At 41.2% G+C, this 19,398-nt stretch overlaps 1 pseudogene across 1 annotated transcript; it reads left to right on the top strand.

Moving 5' to 3' along the window:
* Nucleotides 1-16,057: 16,057 nt before the first annotated feature.
* On the top strand, nucleotides 16,058-16,461 carry LOC308244843 (DNA-binding protein inhibitor ID-2-like; annotated as a pseudogene). The gene has a single exon. The product of its transcript is annotated as a DNA-binding protein inhibitor ID-2-like (transcript).
* Nucleotides 16,462-19,398: the final 2,937 nt, after the last annotated feature.

Genomic DNA, 19,398 nt, shown 5'->3' with positions numbered 1-19,398 from the left:
AGAAAACATGACCCATATATCTGCTGTCTACATGAGATCCACCTCAGAACAAAGGACTCACATAGACTGATAATGGAGGGATGGAAAAAAATTTTTCAGGCAAATGGAAATGAAAAAAAAAAAAAGACTGGGGTAGCAATACTTATATCTGACATATTAGACCTCAAAGTGAAGGCCATAATAAGAGATAAGGAAGGCCACTTCATAATACTAAAGGGAGAAATTCAAAAAGAGGATATGATTCGGGTAAACATATAGGCACCTAATGCAGGAGCACCCAAATACATTTTTAAAAAAAACTTCAGGAAGATATCAAGGGTGAGGTTGACAGCAATACAGTCATAGTAGGAGACATTAATACCCCATTGACACCACTGGATAAATCCTATAAACAAAAAATCAACAAAGAAACATTAATCCTAAATGACTCACTAGATCAAATGGACTTAATTGACATCTTCAGAACTTTTCTTTTTTTTTTTAAAATAAATCTTTATTGTTCAGATTATTACAATTGTTCCTCTTTTTTCCCCTCCACCCGGTTCCCACCCCACACTCTGCCCTTACCCCCACCCCACTGTCCTCATACATAGGTGTACGATTTTCTCCAGTCTCTTCCCGCACCCCACACACCCCTTCCCCCTGAGAATTGTCAGTCCATTCCCTTTCTATGCCCCTGATTCTATTATATTCACCAGTTTATTCTGTTCATCAGATTTTTTATTCACTTGATTTTTAGATTCACTTGTTGATAGATATGTATTTGTTTTTCATAATTTTTATCTTTACCTTTTTCTTCTTCTTCCTATTCTTAAAGAATACCTTTCAGCATTTCATATAATGCTGGTTTGGTGGTGATGAACTCCTTTAGCTTTTTCTTATCTGTGAAGCTCTTTATCTGACCTTCAATTCTGAATGATAGCTTTGCTGGGTAGAGTAATCTTGGTTGTAGGTTCTTGCTATTCATCACTTTGAATATTTCTTGCCACTCCCGTCTGGCCTGCATAGTTTCTGTTGAGAAATCAGCTGACAGTTGTATGGGTGCTCCCTTGTAGGTAACTAACTGTTTTTCTCTTGCTGCTTTTAATATTCTCTCTTTGTCTTTTGCTCTTGGCATTTTAATTATGATGTGTCTTGGTGTGGTCCTCTTTGGATTCCTTTTGTTTGGGGTTCTGTGGGCTTCCTGGACTTGTAAGTCTATTTCTTTCACCAGGTGGGGGAAGTTTTCTGTCATTATTTCTTCAAATAGGTTTTCAGTATCTTGCTCTCTCTCTTCTTCTGGCACCCCCATAATTCAGATGTTGGTACGCTTGAAGTTGTCCCAGAGGCTCCTTACACTATCTTCAAATTTTTGGATTATTTTTTCTTTTTGCTTTTCTGGTTGGGTGTTTTTTTCTTCTTTGTATTTCAAATCTTTGACTTGATTCTTGTGATCCTCTAGTCTGCTGTTGGGTCTCTGTATATTATTTTTTATTTCAGTCAGTATATATGCTAAATTTCTACTTGGTCCTTTTTCATATCCTCCTGGGTCTCACTAAATTTATTGGCCTTTTCTAGGAAATTCTTGAAAAACCTTAAAACCGTGGTTTTGAACTCTATATCCAGTTGTTTGCTTTCCTCCATTTCTTTCATTTGTGACCTGTTTCTTTGTCTCCGCATTTTGGCTGCTTCCCTGAGTTGATGGAGTGGCTTTGTGTGCTAGGTGTCCTATAGGGCCTAGTGGCTCAGCCTCCCCAGTTACCTGAGGTGGACACTCTTGGTGCACCCCTTTGTGGGCTGTGTGCACAGTCTTGTTGTAGTTAAGCCTTGATTGTTGTTGGTATCACTGGGAGGAATTGACCTCCAGGCCAATTGGCTGTGAGGATCAGCTGTGTCTACACTGGGAGAACTTCTGTGCTGGAGACACCCGTATGAGATAAGACTTACAAAAGCCTCTGCACTCAGCTTGGATGGGGCGGAGTCTCAGGGCTGAGCAGACAGCAATGGCTTCCTGTCAGCCCTGCCCTAAGAGGCCTCTGGGTCTCAGTGTCCCGTGGTAATAATTGCAAGCAACTCTGAGAGAAAGCCGCCCTCAAGTTTTGCCCGCTGCAAGACAGTCCAGTTTCTCCCAGAATGAGTCTGGGACCCCAGAGTCTCACCGGGAACTGGAGTTCAGAGCAGTCGGGAGCTTTTGTCTCCCTTCCAATTGAGAAAGCCAGCTGCGTACTCAGTTGCCAGCCCTTTGCACGCGTGCGCGTCTGCGTACCTCTGCCTTCTGCAGTTCCTGTGTGCTTTTCTCTTTCCTTCTAGTTGTAGAATTTACACGTTGCCAGCCTTCCTGTGGTTCTGGATGATGTCCGTTTTGTCTTTTAGTTGTAGTTTTGAAATTGTTGTGCGAGGCAGCAGTTTAGATGTTTACTTATGCTGCCATCTTGGTTTCTCCAGAACTTTCATCCCAAAGCTACAGAATATGCATTCTTCTCAAGTGCACATGGGTCATTTTCAAAGATAGACCACATATTGGGACACAGGCAAAGTCTCTTCAAATTCAAGAACATAGAAATCATACCAAGCATCTTCTCAGACCACAATGACATAAAATTAGAAGTCAACTAAAATAAAAATAATAAAAAAAAATCAAACATTTGGAGGCTAAATAGCATGCTATTAAACAATGATTGGGTTACCAAAGAGATGAAAAAAGAAATAAAAATCATCCTTGCAACAAACAACAATGAAAACACAACAATCCAAAATCTATGGGACACAGTGAAAGCAGTCTTGAGAGGAAAGTTCATAGCTCTAAAGGCCAACTTCAAAAAACAAGAAAAAATGGTAATAAATTATCTAACCCTACAACTCAAAGAGTTAGAAAGAGAGCAACAAGAAAATCCCAGAATAAGCAGAAGGAAGGAAATAATAAAGATCAGAGCAGAAATAAATGACATGGAGACAAAATAAATAAATAAAATAAAAAATCAGTAAAACCAAGAGCTGGTTCTTTAAAAGGATAAACAAGACTGATGAACCTCTAGGCAGGCTCATCAAGAAGCAAAGAGAGAGGACCCAAATAAAAAAATCAGAAATGAAAGAGGTGGAGTAACAACCAACCCCACAGAAATACAAAGATTATTTTTTAAAAAAAGACTATGAACAACTATTTCAACAAAATGGACACTTTAGATAAAATGGACATAGTCTTAGAAAAATACAAGCTTCCAAAACTCAATCAGGAAGAATAAAAAAATCTTAATAGGGCAATAATTACAGAAGAAATTGAAGCAGTAATCAAAAATCTTCCAGCAAACAAAAGCCCTGGTCCAGAGAGCTTTACAGGGGAGTTCTACGAAGCATTCAAAGAAGAACTAAAACCTATCCTTCTCAGACTATTCCAAAAAATTCAAGAGGAAGGCACACTTCCAAACTCTTTTTTTTTGAAGCCAGCATTACCGTAATTCCAAAACCAGATAAAGATATCACAAAGAAAGAGAACTACAGGCCAGTATCCTTTATGAACATAGATGCTAAAATCCTCAAAATTCTAGGAAATCAGATCCAGCATTACATTGGAAAGATCATACATCATACATCAAGTGGGATTTATTCCAGGGATACAAGGATGGTACAATATCCGCAAATCAATAAATGTGAAACATCACATAAACAAATTGAGAGACAAAAATCACATAATCATATCAATCGATGCATAAAAAGAATTTGACAAAACCCAACACCCTTTCTTGATAAAACAAACAAACAAACAAACAAACAAACAAACAAACAAAAAACACCTCCCAGCAACGTGGGAATAGAGGGATCACACCTCAAGATAATAAAAGGACTTATATGACAAACCTATAGCCAACATCATACTTAATGGGCAAAAATTAAATTCATTTCTCGTAAGAAAAGGAACAAGACAGAGATGCCCACTCTCACCACTCCTGTTCGATATGGTACTAAAAGTGCTAGCCAAGCGATCAGACAAGAAGAAGAAATAAAAGGCATCCACATTGGAAAGAAGAAGTAAAACTGTCCTTATTCACAGATGACATGATACTGTACATAGAAAACCCCAAAGACTCCATCAAAAAAACTACTAGACTTAATAAATGAATTTGGCAATGTAGCAGGATACAAAATTAAAACCCAGAAATCTGGCTTTTTTATACACCTACAATGAACTCACAGAAAGAGAAACTAAAAAAAATCCTGTTTACCATTGCACCAAAAAAATTAAGATACCTAGGAATAAACTTAACTAAGGAGGTAAAAGACCTGTGCTCAGAAAACTATAGGACATTGAAAAAAGAGATAGAGGAAGACATAAATAAATGAAAGAACATACTGTGTTTGTGGATTGGTAGAATCAACATCATTAAAATGTCCATACTACCCAAAGCAATATATAGATTTACTGCAATCCTCATTAAAATACCAATGGCATATTTCACAGACCTAGAGCAAATTCTCAAAAAATACATCTGGAATAAAAAACGACCCCAAGGAGAAACCAAGATGGCGGCATAGGTAAGCACCTAAACTGCTGCCTCGCACAACAATTTCAAAACTACAACTAAAAGACAGAACGAACACCATCCAGAACCACAGGAAAGCTGGCTGAGTGAAAATTCTACAACTAGAAGGAAAGAGAAAAGCTCACAGAGAATTGGAGGTACGGCAAAGGGTCTTTGTGCGCGCAGAGAGGAAGGGCAGCTGAGAGCCTGGCTGACTTTCTCTGGCGGAAGGGGGAAGGAAGCCCCCGACCGCACTGAACCCCAGTTCTGACTGCACTGAACCCCAGTTCCAGGCGAGCCCCTGGGGACCCACGCTCTTACGGGGGGAGTCTGGACTCTCGGGCGGAGACTTGGGAGCCAGGGAAGGCAGAGGACTGAAAGTGTGTACGCGCCAGTGCGCACAAAGGCTGCGGAGGTTGCCACAGGCTTTCCCTAGTGGAAGGGAGTTGGAGGTTTCTGACTCCACTGGGCCCCAGTTCTGACTGCACTGAACCCCGGTTCCATGCGAGCCCCTGGGGACCCACGCTCTTGTGGGGGGAGTCTGGACTCTCGGGTGGAGACTCGGGAGCCGGGGAAGGTGGAGGACTGAAAGCGCACGCGCGCCAGTGCGCACAAAGGCTGTGGAGGTTGCCACAGGCTTTCCCTAGTGGAAGGGAGTCAGAGGTTCCTGACTGCACTGAACCCCGGTTCCAGGCGAGCCCCTGGGGACCCATGCTCTTGTGGGGGGAGTCTGGACTCTCGGGCAGAGACTCAGGAGCCAGGGAAGGTGGAGGTCTGAAGGCGCGCACGTGCGCACAAGGGTAAGGCTGACAGGAAGCCAAGACTGAGACTCCACCCCATCCAAGCTAAGCACAGAGGCTATTGCAATTTGGCAAGTCTAATCCTATAAGGCTGTCTCCAGCACCGAACTTCTCCTAGCATAGACACAGCTGATCCTTACAGCCAACTGGCCTGGAGGTCAATTCTTCCCAGTGATACCAACAACAATCAAGACTTAATTACAACAAGGCTGTACACACAGTCTACAAAGGGGTGCACCAAGAGTGTCTACCTCAAGTTAACTGGGGAGGCAGACCCACTGGGCCATATTGGAAACCTAGCACACAAATCTACCTTACCAACTCAGGGAAGAGTGAAAATGCGGCGTCAAAGAATCAGATCACAAACGAAAGAAATGGAGGAAAACAAACGACTGGATATAGAATTCAAAACCACGGTTATAAGGCTTTTTAAGAATATCCTAGAAAAGGCCGATAAATATAACGAGACCCTCGAAGATATGAAAAATGACCAACTAGAAATTAAACATACACTGACTGAAATAAAAAATATTATACAGAGACCCAAAAACAGACAAGAGGAACACAAAAATCAAGTCAAAGAATTGAATTACAAAGAAGCAAAAAACACTCAACCGAAAAAGCAAAAAGCAAAAAAAAAAATCCAAAAAGTTCAAGATAGTGTAAGAAGACTCTGGGACAACTTCAAGCGTACCAACATCAGAATTATGGGGGTGCCAGAAGAAGAGAGAGAGCAAGATACTGAAAACCTATTTGAAGAAATAATGACCGAAAATTTCCCCCACCTGGTGAAAGAAATAGACTTACAAGTCCAGGAAGCGCACAGAACCCCAAACAAAAGGAATCCAAAGAGGACCACACCAAGACACATTATAATTAAAATGCCAAGAGCAAAAGACAAAGAGAGAATATTAAAAGCAGCAAGAGAAAAACAGTTAGTTACCTACAAGGGAGTACCCATACGACTGTCAGCTGATTTCTCAACAGAAACTATGCAGGCCAGATGGGAGTGGCAAGAAATTTTCAATGTGATGAATAGCAAGAACCTACAACCAAGATTACTCTACCCAGCAAAGCTATCATTCAGAATTGAAGGTCAGATAAAGAGCTTCACAGATAAGAAAAAGCTAAAGGAGTTCATCACCACCAAACCAGTATTATATGAAATGCTGAAAGGTATTCTTAAAGAAGAGGAAGAAGAAAAAAGTAAAGAGAAAAATTATGAACAACAAATACATATCTATCAACAAGTGAACCTAAAAATCAAGTGAATTAAAAACCTGAGGAACAGAATAATCTGGTGAATATAATAGAATCAGGGGCATAGAAAGGGAGTGGACTGATAATTCTCAGGGGGAAAGGGGTATGGGGGGGGTTCATGAAGTGACTGGACAAAAATCATATACCTATGGATGAGGACAGTGGTGGGGAGGTAAGGGCAGAAGGTGGGGTGGGAACTGGGTGGAGGGGAGCTATGGGGGGAAAAAGGAGAGATAATTGTAATAATCTGAATAAAGATTTATTTAAAAAAAAAAAAAAAACGACCCCAAATACGCCAAAACCGGTTTGGCTCAGTGGATAGAGCGTCGGCCTGCGGACTGAAGGGTCCCAGGTTCGATTCCGGTCAAGGGCATGTACCTTGGTTGCGGGCACATCTCCAGTAGGAGGTGTGCAGGAGGCAGCTGATCGATGTTTATATATATAAAAAACAAAACAAAACAAAAAAATGACCCCAAATAGCCACAGCAATCCTGAGAAAGAAGACCAATGTTGGAGGGATCACAATATCAGATATCAAGCTATATTACAAAGCCACTGTTCTCAAAACTGCCTGGTACTGGCACAAGAACAGACATATAGACCAATGGAATAGAATAGAGAACCCAGAAATAGACTCAAACCATTATGCTCAATTAATATTTGACAAAGGAGGCAAGAGCATACAATGGAGTCAAGACATTCTTTTCAATAAATGATGTTGTGAAAATTGGACAGATACATGCAAAAAAAAAAGGAAAAGAAACTAGACCACCAACTTACACCATACACAAAGACAAACTCAAAATGGTTAAAGGACTTAAATGTAAGATGGGAAACCATAAAAATCTTAGGAGACTCCATAGGCAGCAAAATATCAGACATATGTCATAACAATATCTTTACCGATACAGCTCCTAGGGCAATGGAAACTGAGGAGAAAATAAATAAATGGGACTACATCAAAATAAAAAGCTTCTGCACAGCAAAAGAAACCATCAACAAAACAACAAGAAAGCCCACTGCATGGGAGAACATATTTGCCAATACTATTTCAGATAAGGGTTTAATCTCCAACACTTACAAGGAACTCATATAACTTAATAAAAGGAAGATAAACAATCCAATCCAAAAATGGGCTAAGGACCTAAATAGAAACTTTTCAAAAGATGACATACAGAAGGCCAAGAGACATGAAAACATGCTCAAAGTCACTAATCATCTGAGCGATGCAAATCAAAACAACAATGAGGTACCATCTCACAACTCTCAGAATGGCTACCATCAACAAACAATAAGTGCTGGCAAGGATGTGGCTAATAAGGAACCCTTGTGCACTGCTGGTGGGAATGCAGACTGGTGCAACCACTATGGAAAACAGTATGGAGTTTCCTCAAAAAGTTAAAAATGGAACTCCAATTTGACCCAGTAATCCCACTTCTAGGATTATATCTTAAGAAACCAGAAACACCCATCAGAAAGGATATATGCACCCCTATATTCATAACAGCACAATTTACAATAGCTAAGATTTGAAAACAACCTAAGTGCCCATCAGCAGATGATTGGATTAAAAAACTGGTACATCTACACAATGGAATACTATGCTGCTATAAAAAAGAAGGAACTTTTACCATTTGCAATAGCATGGATGGAACTGGAGAGCATTATGCTAAACGAAACAAGCCAGTCAGAGAAAAGTAAATATCACATGATCTCACTCATATGTGGGATATAATGATTAACATAAACTGATGAACAAAAATGGATTCAGAGATAAGGTGGCACTGAGCAGATTGTCCAACCACGGGAAGAAGGTGGGGGGCGGGTGGGTTAGAGACTTTTATGCATGCATATTAGCATGACTAATGAATACAGACACTGGGGTGGTGAGGGCTTGCTCTTGGGGTTGGGAGTGGCTGGGGGGTGTTAAACCAGGGAGAAAAGGAGACATTAATACTTTAAACACAAAAAAAAACCTTGCAAATAAAAATACAGAAACATTGTCCAGCCAGTGTGGCTCAGTGATTGAGCATTGACCTATGAACCAGGAGGTCATACTTCAATTCCTGGTCAGGGCACATGCCTCGGTTTTGGGCTCATTCTTCAGAGGGATGTGTGCAGGAGGTAGCCGATCAATGATTCTCTCATCATTGATGTTTCTATTTCCCTCTCACTTCCTCTCTGAAATCAATAAAAATATAAAAAATAAATACAGAAAAATAAATAGGGTAAAAGTAAAAGTATCAAAAATATATATCTGGCAAATTGTAAGCATAAGAGAGCTAGAGTGACTATATTAAAAAAAGATAAAATAGAACTCAAAAAAAATTAATAAGAGTCAGAGAGGTACATTTCATAAATATATATTATTTATGGTTATGATACATAATAATAACACATGTAGAGCTTCAAAATACATGAAGCCAAAACTGATAGAACTAAAGAGAGAAATAGACAAATGCATAAACATAGTTGGAGATTTTCATATACTTTTTAAAATAATTAGTAGAAAAAAACAGCCCATAACATCAGTAAGGATATAGATCTGAGCAACATTATCAACCACTATAATTTAATTGAGGTTTATAGAATAATACACTTAACAATTTCAGATTGATGCTGGAGGGCACCCAGGGAGGCCAAGGAAAGCCTCAAACCTATAGCAAGGGTCAGGGCACAAGAAAGAATTCGAGGTCGAGACATACAGATTCAGCAAAGCTTAGTAAGCTTATTAAAGCAAAAGTACACACTCAAGAAGTGTGAGAGGGTGAACTCAAAAGAATGAGATGCCCTGATAGGGTCTGGATTGAAGGTTGTTACTAAAGACTAGAGGTCCAGTGCACGAATTCGTGCTCAGGTGAGGTCCAGCTGGCTCGGCCCCAGTCAAAGTGATTGGGGCTGGGCCTGTCAGGAGGAGGAGATGGTGGGAGGTTGGCCAGCCAGCCCTCCGCAGTTGGGCCTGATCAGGGCCAGGTAGGCTGGGGCAAGGGGCCACAGGTGATTGGCCAGCGGGCCCTGCCCCCAATTGGGGTTGGGGGGCCAATTGGGTGTGGGGCCAGCCATGGGGAGGGGCTGTGGACTGTGGGCCGTCCGGCCCCAACCCTGAATGGTGTGGGGGGTTCGATCAGGGGTGCTGATCGGGGGTGGGGCTGGCCAGGGGGGAGGGAGGAGGCCTTTGGCCGGTTGGCTGCTCTTGGCTCTTGATCAGGGTGGGAGAGTCTGATCAGGAGCAGGCCCACAGGAGGGAGGGGTCTCGAGGTTAGCCGGCAGGCCCCACCTCCTAATCAGGCTGGTTTGCTGGCCACAGTGGACATCATAGGGACTGGTAGCTACAGTCATTATGGCTGTTATGGTCGCTGGCTTTTTATATATATAGATAGGCAAGGGGGAGGGAATAGGGTGGTCTCAGCTTCTGTCGCTGGTGGGGTGACTGCTAATGCTGCTCATCCTAGTCCCTCCTCTCCCAAAAGGGATTTCTTTTCTAGGAATTGTCATGGTGATTCAGGGGGCAAAGTGGTTCAAAACTGCAGTGCAAATTTATTGTAAAGATATTATAATGGCCCTGTTGGTCACTTTTAGGTCAATTTTTGTTTGTCATAACTACAAGGAGGAGAAAACGGGGAATAGGTGGTCAGCAAAAGTCAAATCCACAATGCTGCATTCAGGGCAGAAAAGGGGAGGGTAGAGCTTGAGGCCTTTGTTTCCTATTCTAACTTTCCTGCCTCAAGACTACACTTCAAGTACATGTGGAATTTTTAAGACAGACCATGTCCTAGAACATAAAATAAGTCTCAATGTATATCAAAAGACTGAAATATTACAGATTATGTTCTCTGACCACAATGAAATTAAATGAGAAATAACAACAATAAGATAAATAGAAAAATCACCAAATACTTTAAAATTAAACAGCACATATCTGAATAGTTGATGAGTCAAAGAAGAAATCACAAAGGAAGTAAAATATTTTGAACTGAACGGTAATAAAAACACATCATATCAAAATTTGTTTTGCTAAAGCTTTGCTTAGAGGAAATTAATAGCTTTAAATGTTTATATTAGAAGAGCAGTAAAGGTTTAAAATCAATTATGTGGTGAGCCCCGGGACATGGCAGCGGGCAGGTCAGTGAGAGTGAGTGTGTGAGTGTGAGAGGGAGAGTTTGTGCAGTTTTTTTTTTGGGGGGAGGGGGGGCCTCTGTTTGTGGGAGTGGGAGCTTAGGGAGGCAACTGGGGCACTCCAAGCAGAGGAACTGACACTCAGCATTTTGCCTGGCAGGGCACTTCTCTCTACATCGGGGGAGAGTGCACCATTTGGGGGGAGCCTCAGGGTCCTCGTGGGAGGAGGCTTCTGGGAGGGATCCTGCCCCAGTGCCCCTAGGCCACTGACAGAGGCTCGTAGCCCCACTGCTGAGACTAGAAATCCCAGAGCACTCAGACCAGTCATACCAGCTCAGTTAGCCTGAACTGTATGCCTTGGAGGACCAGCTAGCTGACTCCACCAGCAGTGTGTGGGCCTGCCCAGCCATATTGGCAAATGGGGAGCTGGCCTTACCCCTTCTCGGCATCAGGACAGCCAGCAGAGCAAGTAATGCCATCCCTCCTCCTCCACAGGGAAGATACAGGCTGCCCAGCCATGTTGGCTAACAGGGCACCTGACCTGCCTTTTAGGCAGTGGAGCACCCAGCCTGTCCCAACCCCTTAGTGAACAGAGAGACCAGCCCATCCCACCCCACCATAGAGACAAGAGGGGCACCTGGCCAGCCCCCTGCCCCAGAAGAGCAGCACTGGCCAAGCCCACTCCCTGCACTGGAGCAATGCCTGGCCTAGCCCCCAATAGCAGAGTGCCCAGCCCACCCCACCACCCTGCCATCTTCTTGAACTTGTAGAGACTTGTTTTGTGTTCTAACATGTGGGGTGAAATGTTCTATAAATGTCATTTAAGTCTATCTGATCCAGTGTGTCATTTAGAGTCACTGTTTTATTGTTAATTTTTTGTCTGGAAAATCTATCCAGTGAAGACAGCGGGGTGTTAAAGTCCCCTACTATGACTGTATTGCTGTTGATCTCTCCCTTAAAGTCTTGTAGAATTTTTTTAAAATATATATCTAAGTATTCCTATATTGGGTACAATTATGTTTACCAGGGTTATATCCTCTTGTTGCACTGATCCCTTTAGTATTATGTAGTGAACTTTGTTGTCTATTGTGATAAGCATTCGTTTTGAAGTCTATTTTGTCAGATATTAGTATTGCTACCCCAGCTTCTTTTTCATTTCCATTTGCATGAAAAAAATTTTCCCATCTCTTCATTCTTATCCTGTGTGAGTCCTTTGTTCTGAGGTGGGTCTCTTGTAGACAGCATTTAATTGGATCATATTTTTTTATCCATTCAGCTAGCTAGCCTATGTCTTTTTATTCAAGTATTTAATCCATTTACATTTAAGGTTATTATTGATAGATACTTATTTATTGCCATTTTAATTCTGTATGCCTATGTTTTCCTCTCTCTATATTTCTTCTTCTCATTTCATCAGTCCCTTTAACATTTCTTGCAGTGCTTGTTTGGTGGTGATAAACTCCTTTAGCCTTTTGTTGTCTGGAAAGCTCTTTATTTCAGCACCTATTTTAAATCAGAGCCTTGGTGGATATAGTCATCTTGGTTTTAGATCCTTTCTTTTCATTACCTTGACTACTTCATGCCATTCCCTTCTGGCCTGTAGAGTTTCTGATGGGAAATCAGCTGACAGCCTTATGAGAGCTCCTTAGTAGGCAACAAATTGCTTCTCCCTTGCTCCCTTTAAGATTTTCTCTTAGTCTTTAATTTTTGGCCTTTTAATTATGATGTATCTAGGTGTGCCTGTTTGGGTTCTTCTTGCTTGGGACTCTATGTGCTTCCTGGACTTGTGTGACCTTGTACTTTACCACGTTAGGAAAGTTTTCTTCCATTATTTCTTTAACATGTTCTTGCTCACTTTCTTCTTCTGGTACACCTATTATGTGAATATTGTTACGTTTCATGTTGTCCCACAGCTCCCTTAAGCTGTCTTCCTGTTTTTTAATTGTTTTTTTCCTTTTGACTTTCTGATTGAGTGATTTTGTTATACCCTGTCTTCTAATTCACTGATCCTATCCTCAGCTTCCCCTAATCTGCTGTGTCTTCTTTCCAATGTGTTCTTTATTAGTGCTATGTCATTCTTTATTTCCAACTGGTCTTTTTTCATAGTTACTATATCTTTTTTCATGCTGTTGAGCATCATTGCCATCATTATTCTGAACTCTATATCTGATACATTTCTTATCTCCATTTCATTTAGGTCTTCTTCTGCAGAATTCTCTTGTTCTTTCTTTTGGGGATTGCTTTTGTTTTTTTTGGTCTCCCCATTTTTGCAGCTTGTTTGGGTTTGTGTCTATGTATTAGGTAGATCTGCTCTGACTCCAAATCTCTGGTACAGGACAATGTCAGATGCTGTTTTTAACTGGCCCTCAGTACCCTGATTGGAGCTATCTGTAATCCACAACTTGTGGGGACTGGGTGTCTTTGGAAAGGACCAAGATGTGCACCAGGTTCTGCTTTTCCTAGACCCAGGCCCAGATGATCAGGCAAAGACTCAAAGCCTCCGGAGACCCACCTCTGCCCACAGTCCTATTGACAGTCAGTCTTGATTTGCCTCAGGCTATTGACCACAGGGTTAGGTGAGAGGTCTCCCAACAGGGTGGGGCAATTGCCTTCTCCTGATGCAAAAACTGCCTGGATAGCAAAGGTTCACTGGAAAAAGATTTCCCCACAGCATGAGGGAATGACTCAGCACATGAAACCAGGGTGTCTGTCCTCTGAGCTCCAACCCCAGAGCCCCCACTCCTGGCTTCTTGACTGGGAAGTTCTTTATCTCTCCAATGATAGCCTTGATGGGTTGAGCAATCTTGGTTGTAGATCCTTGCTTTTCATCATTTTGAATATTTGTGCCAATCCCTTCAGCCTGCAAAGTTTCTGTTGAGAAATCAACTGACAGTCTTATGGGAACTTCCTTTTATATAACTAACTGCTTTTCTCTAGATGCTTTTAAGATTCTCTCTTTGTCTTTAACCTTTGCCATTTTAATTATAATGTGTCTTGGTGTAGTCCTCTTTGGTTTCATCTTGTTTGAGTCTCTCTATGCTTCCTGGACTTGTATATCTATTTCCTTTGCCAGATTAGGGAAGTTTTCAGTCATTCTGTCTTCAAATAGGTTTTCAATCTCCTGCTCTCACTGGTACCCCTGGGATGCAGATATTGGTATGCTTGATGTTGTCCCAGAGGTCCCTTAAACTACCCTCATTTTTTAAAAATTCTTTTTGCTCTTTCCATTGAGTTTTCTGCTACAATATCTTCCATATTACTGATTAGATTCTCTACTTCATGTAATTGCTATTGATTCTATCTAATGTATTCTTAATTTCAGTTATTGTATTCTCCATTTCTGGGTAGTTCTTTTTTTATGGTTTTTAGCTCTTTGTGTAAGTTCTCATTCATTTCATTTATTCTTCCCTTAAGTTCATTGAACAGCCTTATAACCAGTGTTTTGAACTCTGTATCTAGTAGATTGTTTGCCTCCATTTTTTGTTTGGTTCTTTTTCTGGAGTGTTGCCCAGTTCTGTCATGTGGGACATGTTTCTTTGTTTCCTCATTTTGGCTGCCTCACTGTGTTTATTTCTATGTATTAGGTAGATCTACTATGTCTTCTAGTGTTGGCACAGTGGTCTTATACAGTAGGTGTCCTGCAGGGCCCAGGGGTGCAGACTCCCTGGTCACCTGAGCCAGGTGTTCCAGGTTATTCTTTGTGTGGGTTGTGTGTACCCTCTTATTGTAGTTGAGCCTTGATTGCTGTTGGCACATTAGTGGAAGGTATTGCTGTCAGGCTGGCTGGCTCTGAGGACTGACCATGACTATAGCTGATGAGTTCTATTATGTGTGTGTGGGGGCAGGGGGTGACCCCACGGCACTGGATTCTCTGTAGCAGGACTCTAGTGCCTTCTGAAACCACTCTTTGGGTGTGGCATTTGTGGAGCTAATTGGGTGGTGCTCTGGTGTGGTCTGATGTTGGCCACTGTTGGTTCTTGGACCTCTTGGGAGGAGCTCTCATGCAGGCCCAGATCAGCCATTGCCTAGGCCTGACTAGGGCCACCTGGTATGAGCTACAATGTGATCTGTGGTTGGTAGCTGTCTGTACTGGGCTTGGAGGCCCTGGGAGAGCTATCATGTGAACTCAGAGCATGCTGAGGCCAGCTGATGCTTACTTGGGGTTTGTGGACCTTTGGGAGATTTTAGGACAGTCCATGGCATGGGGAAATGCTGATAGCTTATGAGGAACATACAGGCAGCTCCCTGAAAGAGGTTTGGGCTGGTACCTGGGTTGGATCTCAGAGAATCACCAGGGTGGGATGAGTTTGATGGAGATTCAGATTTGGTGCCCACCTTCACCTGCAGGCTGGGTTGGGGGAGAGCTCAGCATTTGGGATTTGTCAGTATTAACTTCATTTTCAAATGATTACTTTGCCAAGGATATTATAACAATACCTCGAGCTATGTACTAAGAGGAATACATTTAGTTAAGGAGGAAAAAGATTCAATTATAAGATATATTCTGAAATAGATATGCCTAGAAATCCCTCCACCCCTTTTTGGTTCACTTATTAAAATAGTCTGCTAGCCTTAAACAACATACTTTAAAATCTTATGCTATATCTTAGGTATTATCAACAATCAGGTAACAATGTTAGGTTTTGTCCTTACCCTCTATTGTCTGTTACATGTCTGCTTTGCAACATGCTGCCAGAACTTGAACAACATACTAGATGAGACACCTTGATGTCCCTAAGGACTTAAAATTTAGATCTTTTATTATTAGAACTATTTAATGATGATGTAGAGATTTAAAATAAGAATTTTCCTTTGATAGCTATAAAATAACAGAGAAACCTACATACTCAAATATAACAAAGTGTTGAAATATTATAATTATAATACTACTAGAGGTCCGGTGCGTGAAATTCGTGCATGAGTAGGGTCCCTAGGCCTGGCTGGTGATCAGAGCCTATCAGGGCCTTCTGGCTGCTGGCCAGGGCCTTCCTTCATTCTACGCCATCCCCTGGTGGTCAGCACATGTCATAGCAAGCAATCGGTCTCCCAGTGGAACTCCCATGGGGACAATTTGCACATTAGGCTTTTATATAGAGAGATAATTCAGATAAAAGGAAAGCAACTCACACAAAAAATATTTAATAGTTTTCTGAAATCTAATTTGTTAAAATTGCCTCAAAATATTTGTATACCTGAGAAAATTAGGCAGAACACACTTTAGAATGTAATTTGTCCATAATGAGTATACATTTTAATTTCATCTTAAAAACCTAATTCATTCTGGGCTGAATGGGTACAGAGCAGTGGAAGCTCCCCAGGCAGCAGTGGCCTGAGCTCCAGGGCAGCCTGTCCCCTCCCCATCTCTCTTCCCTCTCCACTGTCAGCATGACAGTCTTCAGTCCAGTGAGGTTCAATAGGGAACACAGCCTTTCAGACCACAGCCTGGGCCTAAATTTCCCAGAGCAAAACCCCAGGGGACAACCCAATGAGCCTGCTGTGCAACGTCAATGACAACACTCTAAGCTCAAGGAGATGGTGCCCAGCATCCCCTAGAAAAAGGTAAGCAAGATGGAAATCCTACAGCACACCATCCATTACATCTTGGACCTGCAGATAGCCCTAGACTCACATCCCACTTCTGTCAGCCTGCACCACTAGCAACCTGGACAGAGCCAGGAGTCCAGGACCCCCTGACCACCCTAAACACAGACATCAGCATCCTGTCCTTGCAGGCTTACTAATTCCCTTCTGAGTTCATGTCAAGTGACAGCAAAGTGCTCTGTGGCTGAAAAAATGGTGTTCATTAATTTTTTTTCTTTGCACAACAACAAATCCATAGAAACTTATTTTTCAACCATTTCATAAAGAGTACAAGTTGAACAGAATTTTTTAAAAACTGGAAGCAAAACCAAAAAGATCAGATCATCTTCTGCAAGGTGTTTCTGACCTGGACTGTGATATTAGTTATTTATGAAAAAGACTTTTAATGCCCTTTCTGTAGTTAGAAGGTTTTCTTTATACTATACTATATTCCCACCATGGAGATCAAAAATGTTAAAATCACAAGGAATTGCTGAATTTAAGAAGATTATGCCTTTTTTCAAAGATGGAGCGTGAATACCAGAAAGATCCAGTATTCAATTACTTAAATGCAGTCTTTTGGTCAAAAATTCTCTTTTTGATCAAGCCTACTGAATGCATATAAAAGGAAAGCTTGTGTACCCTTTAATTAGAGTTTTGGGTTTTTTTTGTAAAGTGGCAGACATGTATACTTCTGTATACAAATTGTAATGATGTACTTATTCATGCTAAACTTTTTATAACAGTTTAGTTTTAGTAAACTTAGCTGTTTTAAACAAAAGAAATCAAGTGTATTTATTGGGGGGAAAAATCTACCATGCCAAACATTTTTACATATCCTTTATCCTTTCCTTGAGTAAGGGTTAGAAATGGTTAGGAGACTAGGGCATTGCTAGCATTTTCCATGCCCTTTTTGTGAAGGAATAGAATAATCTTCTTCAACTATAATTCCTGGTGGTTATTGCCAGGGGAGTTAGCTTCACCTGATCTGTAGATAGAAGCAAACTATTGGATCTGAGTAGTTAATAGGTTTCAGAATTCTTTATGAAAATGGTATTCCTTAAATGTATAATAGGATTGTGTTGAAAGCATAGTGAGTAAAATAAAAGACTTTTAACTTAAACATTTTTTATTTGCAAGAGATCCAATGGATTAAAGAGAGACATACATTTTGTTTTCAAAAGATATTAAAAATGTCTTTTTGATTTATTATCTAAGTGTTACCAGCAAGTCAAGGAGGCCTGGTTCTTATCTTCTTGAAGGAAAGATTTCAATCAAGAGACAAAGTGTAGAAAAGCCAGCAAGAATTTATTGACTGCAGCACAAACACACTTAGGACAGTGGAACAAGGAAGGGCATAGAAGAAGCAATGAGAGAGCCTAGGCTGGACTGCTTTGGCTCACTGACAGGAAAGAAGCAATTAAGGAAAATGGTGAACGTGTCCTGCACCTTGTCCCAGAGCAGATAGAAGAAGCAACTAAATCAGAGAGCATCCACCTGGAATTGGTGAATTAGACACAGCTAGTCAGACAATCCACAGCTGGGAAGGGCAGAGTATATCTGGAGAACAACAGAATTGGGGATCTGGGCTGGAGAGAGACGTGCAACCACTGGGCTGAGAGGATCAGGAGGAAGCTGCACTGCACCAAGGCTGCATCCTTTGGGGACAGGCATAACGTCCGACTGTGGAAAGAAAGTCCACAAGGCAGCTTGCGGCTGGGGAATCTAGATCTAAGTCCATAGCCAAGAGAGAATTTGCCCAGAAAGATGGCCTGAAGAGCTGCCTGAGGAGCGTAGTGCTGGGGGGGTTGGGAGGACTTGGAGTTCCATGGTTGTTTTGCCTTTGTTTGTCTTTGCTTTTATTCACTAAATCCAGTTCATAGGACCTTTCAGTTACAAACACTCACCCGAGGCTGTGGTGCAGGTAGAGATGCATATTTGTGGAGTCTGGGGAGAGGATGTGGAGGAAAGCAAAGGAGGGAGAGGTGACCAGGAATCTGGCACTGAGACATTTGTGACCCTCCAAGCCTAAGCAGCCATTTTTCTCCTGAAGAGCCAGCCCCTCCCAGCAGCCTCAAGACAGCTAATACTGTCACACCCAGCATACACCTTCAGCTGTACAAAGGAAACAAAGACTGGGCAGATTGGTCCTGCCTGCTTGCAGCCAAGACTGTGGAGACAGACACAAACAGAGAGTGGTGGATCACTTGGAACTTCAACATGGTGCTGACTACCTAACAGGAAACTGAGAAGTGGCAGACAGAAGGGTGGGGTCTTAAATCAGCCCCCAAGGGGCATTACTATTAAAACTTGGCTGAAGCGAGCAACACTTTTTTATTTTTTATCTTTTATTCATTTTTTTATTATTTTAGTATTATTTTTTCTTTATTCTGTTTTTATTTTTGTATTGTTATTTTATTTTATTTTTTCTTTTTTTTTTCACCTTTTCCTTCTTCACTTCTCCCTTTTTCATCCTGTTTTCTCTTCTCCTGTCCTGGCTTTAGTTTTCCTTTTTCCTTTCTTTTTACCCCTTGTTCAAAATTGATCTTCTTTATCTGCTTTATTGATGTGTTATTATTATTATAGTCTCTGTTGGCTTACTCATATATCTAATTTCCTCTCCCCTGCTCCAAGTCCATGCACTCGTCCCTTCTTTCTTTCTTCACTAGTTAATTTGTTTATGCTTTTGTTTTTCCTCTCCTCTCCTGCTCTCTTCTTCTCTTGTTTAATTAGTTTCACGCACTAAACTCAAGCCTATCTACTCTCTCTTCTCCTTTTCCAAAAGTAAATGAGTAAATAAATAAAATTTAAAAATATTTTTGTTTTATCTTTTTATTTATTTAGTTAGTTATATACTTATTTTCTTCTTATCCACTCATTCTCTTTCTACCTCCTCTACTCAACCATGGTCCTTCCCCTATTCATCCAATTCCTTAACCTTACTTTCTATATTTAAGCTCTGTCTCTACAGATTTTGCACCCCAACCCCTCTTTCTCAGGGTGTTTTTGTTTGCATTTTTTGGTTTATTTGTTTGTTTTGTGGTGTTTTCTTCCCATATATTTTTTCTCCTTTTCTCTTACCTTTTTTTTTCTTTGCTTGGTATCATTTTTGCTCTCTTTTCTCTCTTCTAATTCTCTTTTCTCTG

This window comes from Plecotus auritus (assembly GCF_963455305.1).
Source record: "Plecotus auritus genome assembly, chromosome: 3".
NCBI classification, from domain to species: Eukaryota; Metazoa; Chordata; class Mammalia; order Chiroptera; family Vespertilionidae; genus Plecotus; species Plecotus auritus.
This window is presented reverse-complemented; position numbering and strand designations above follow the sequence as displayed.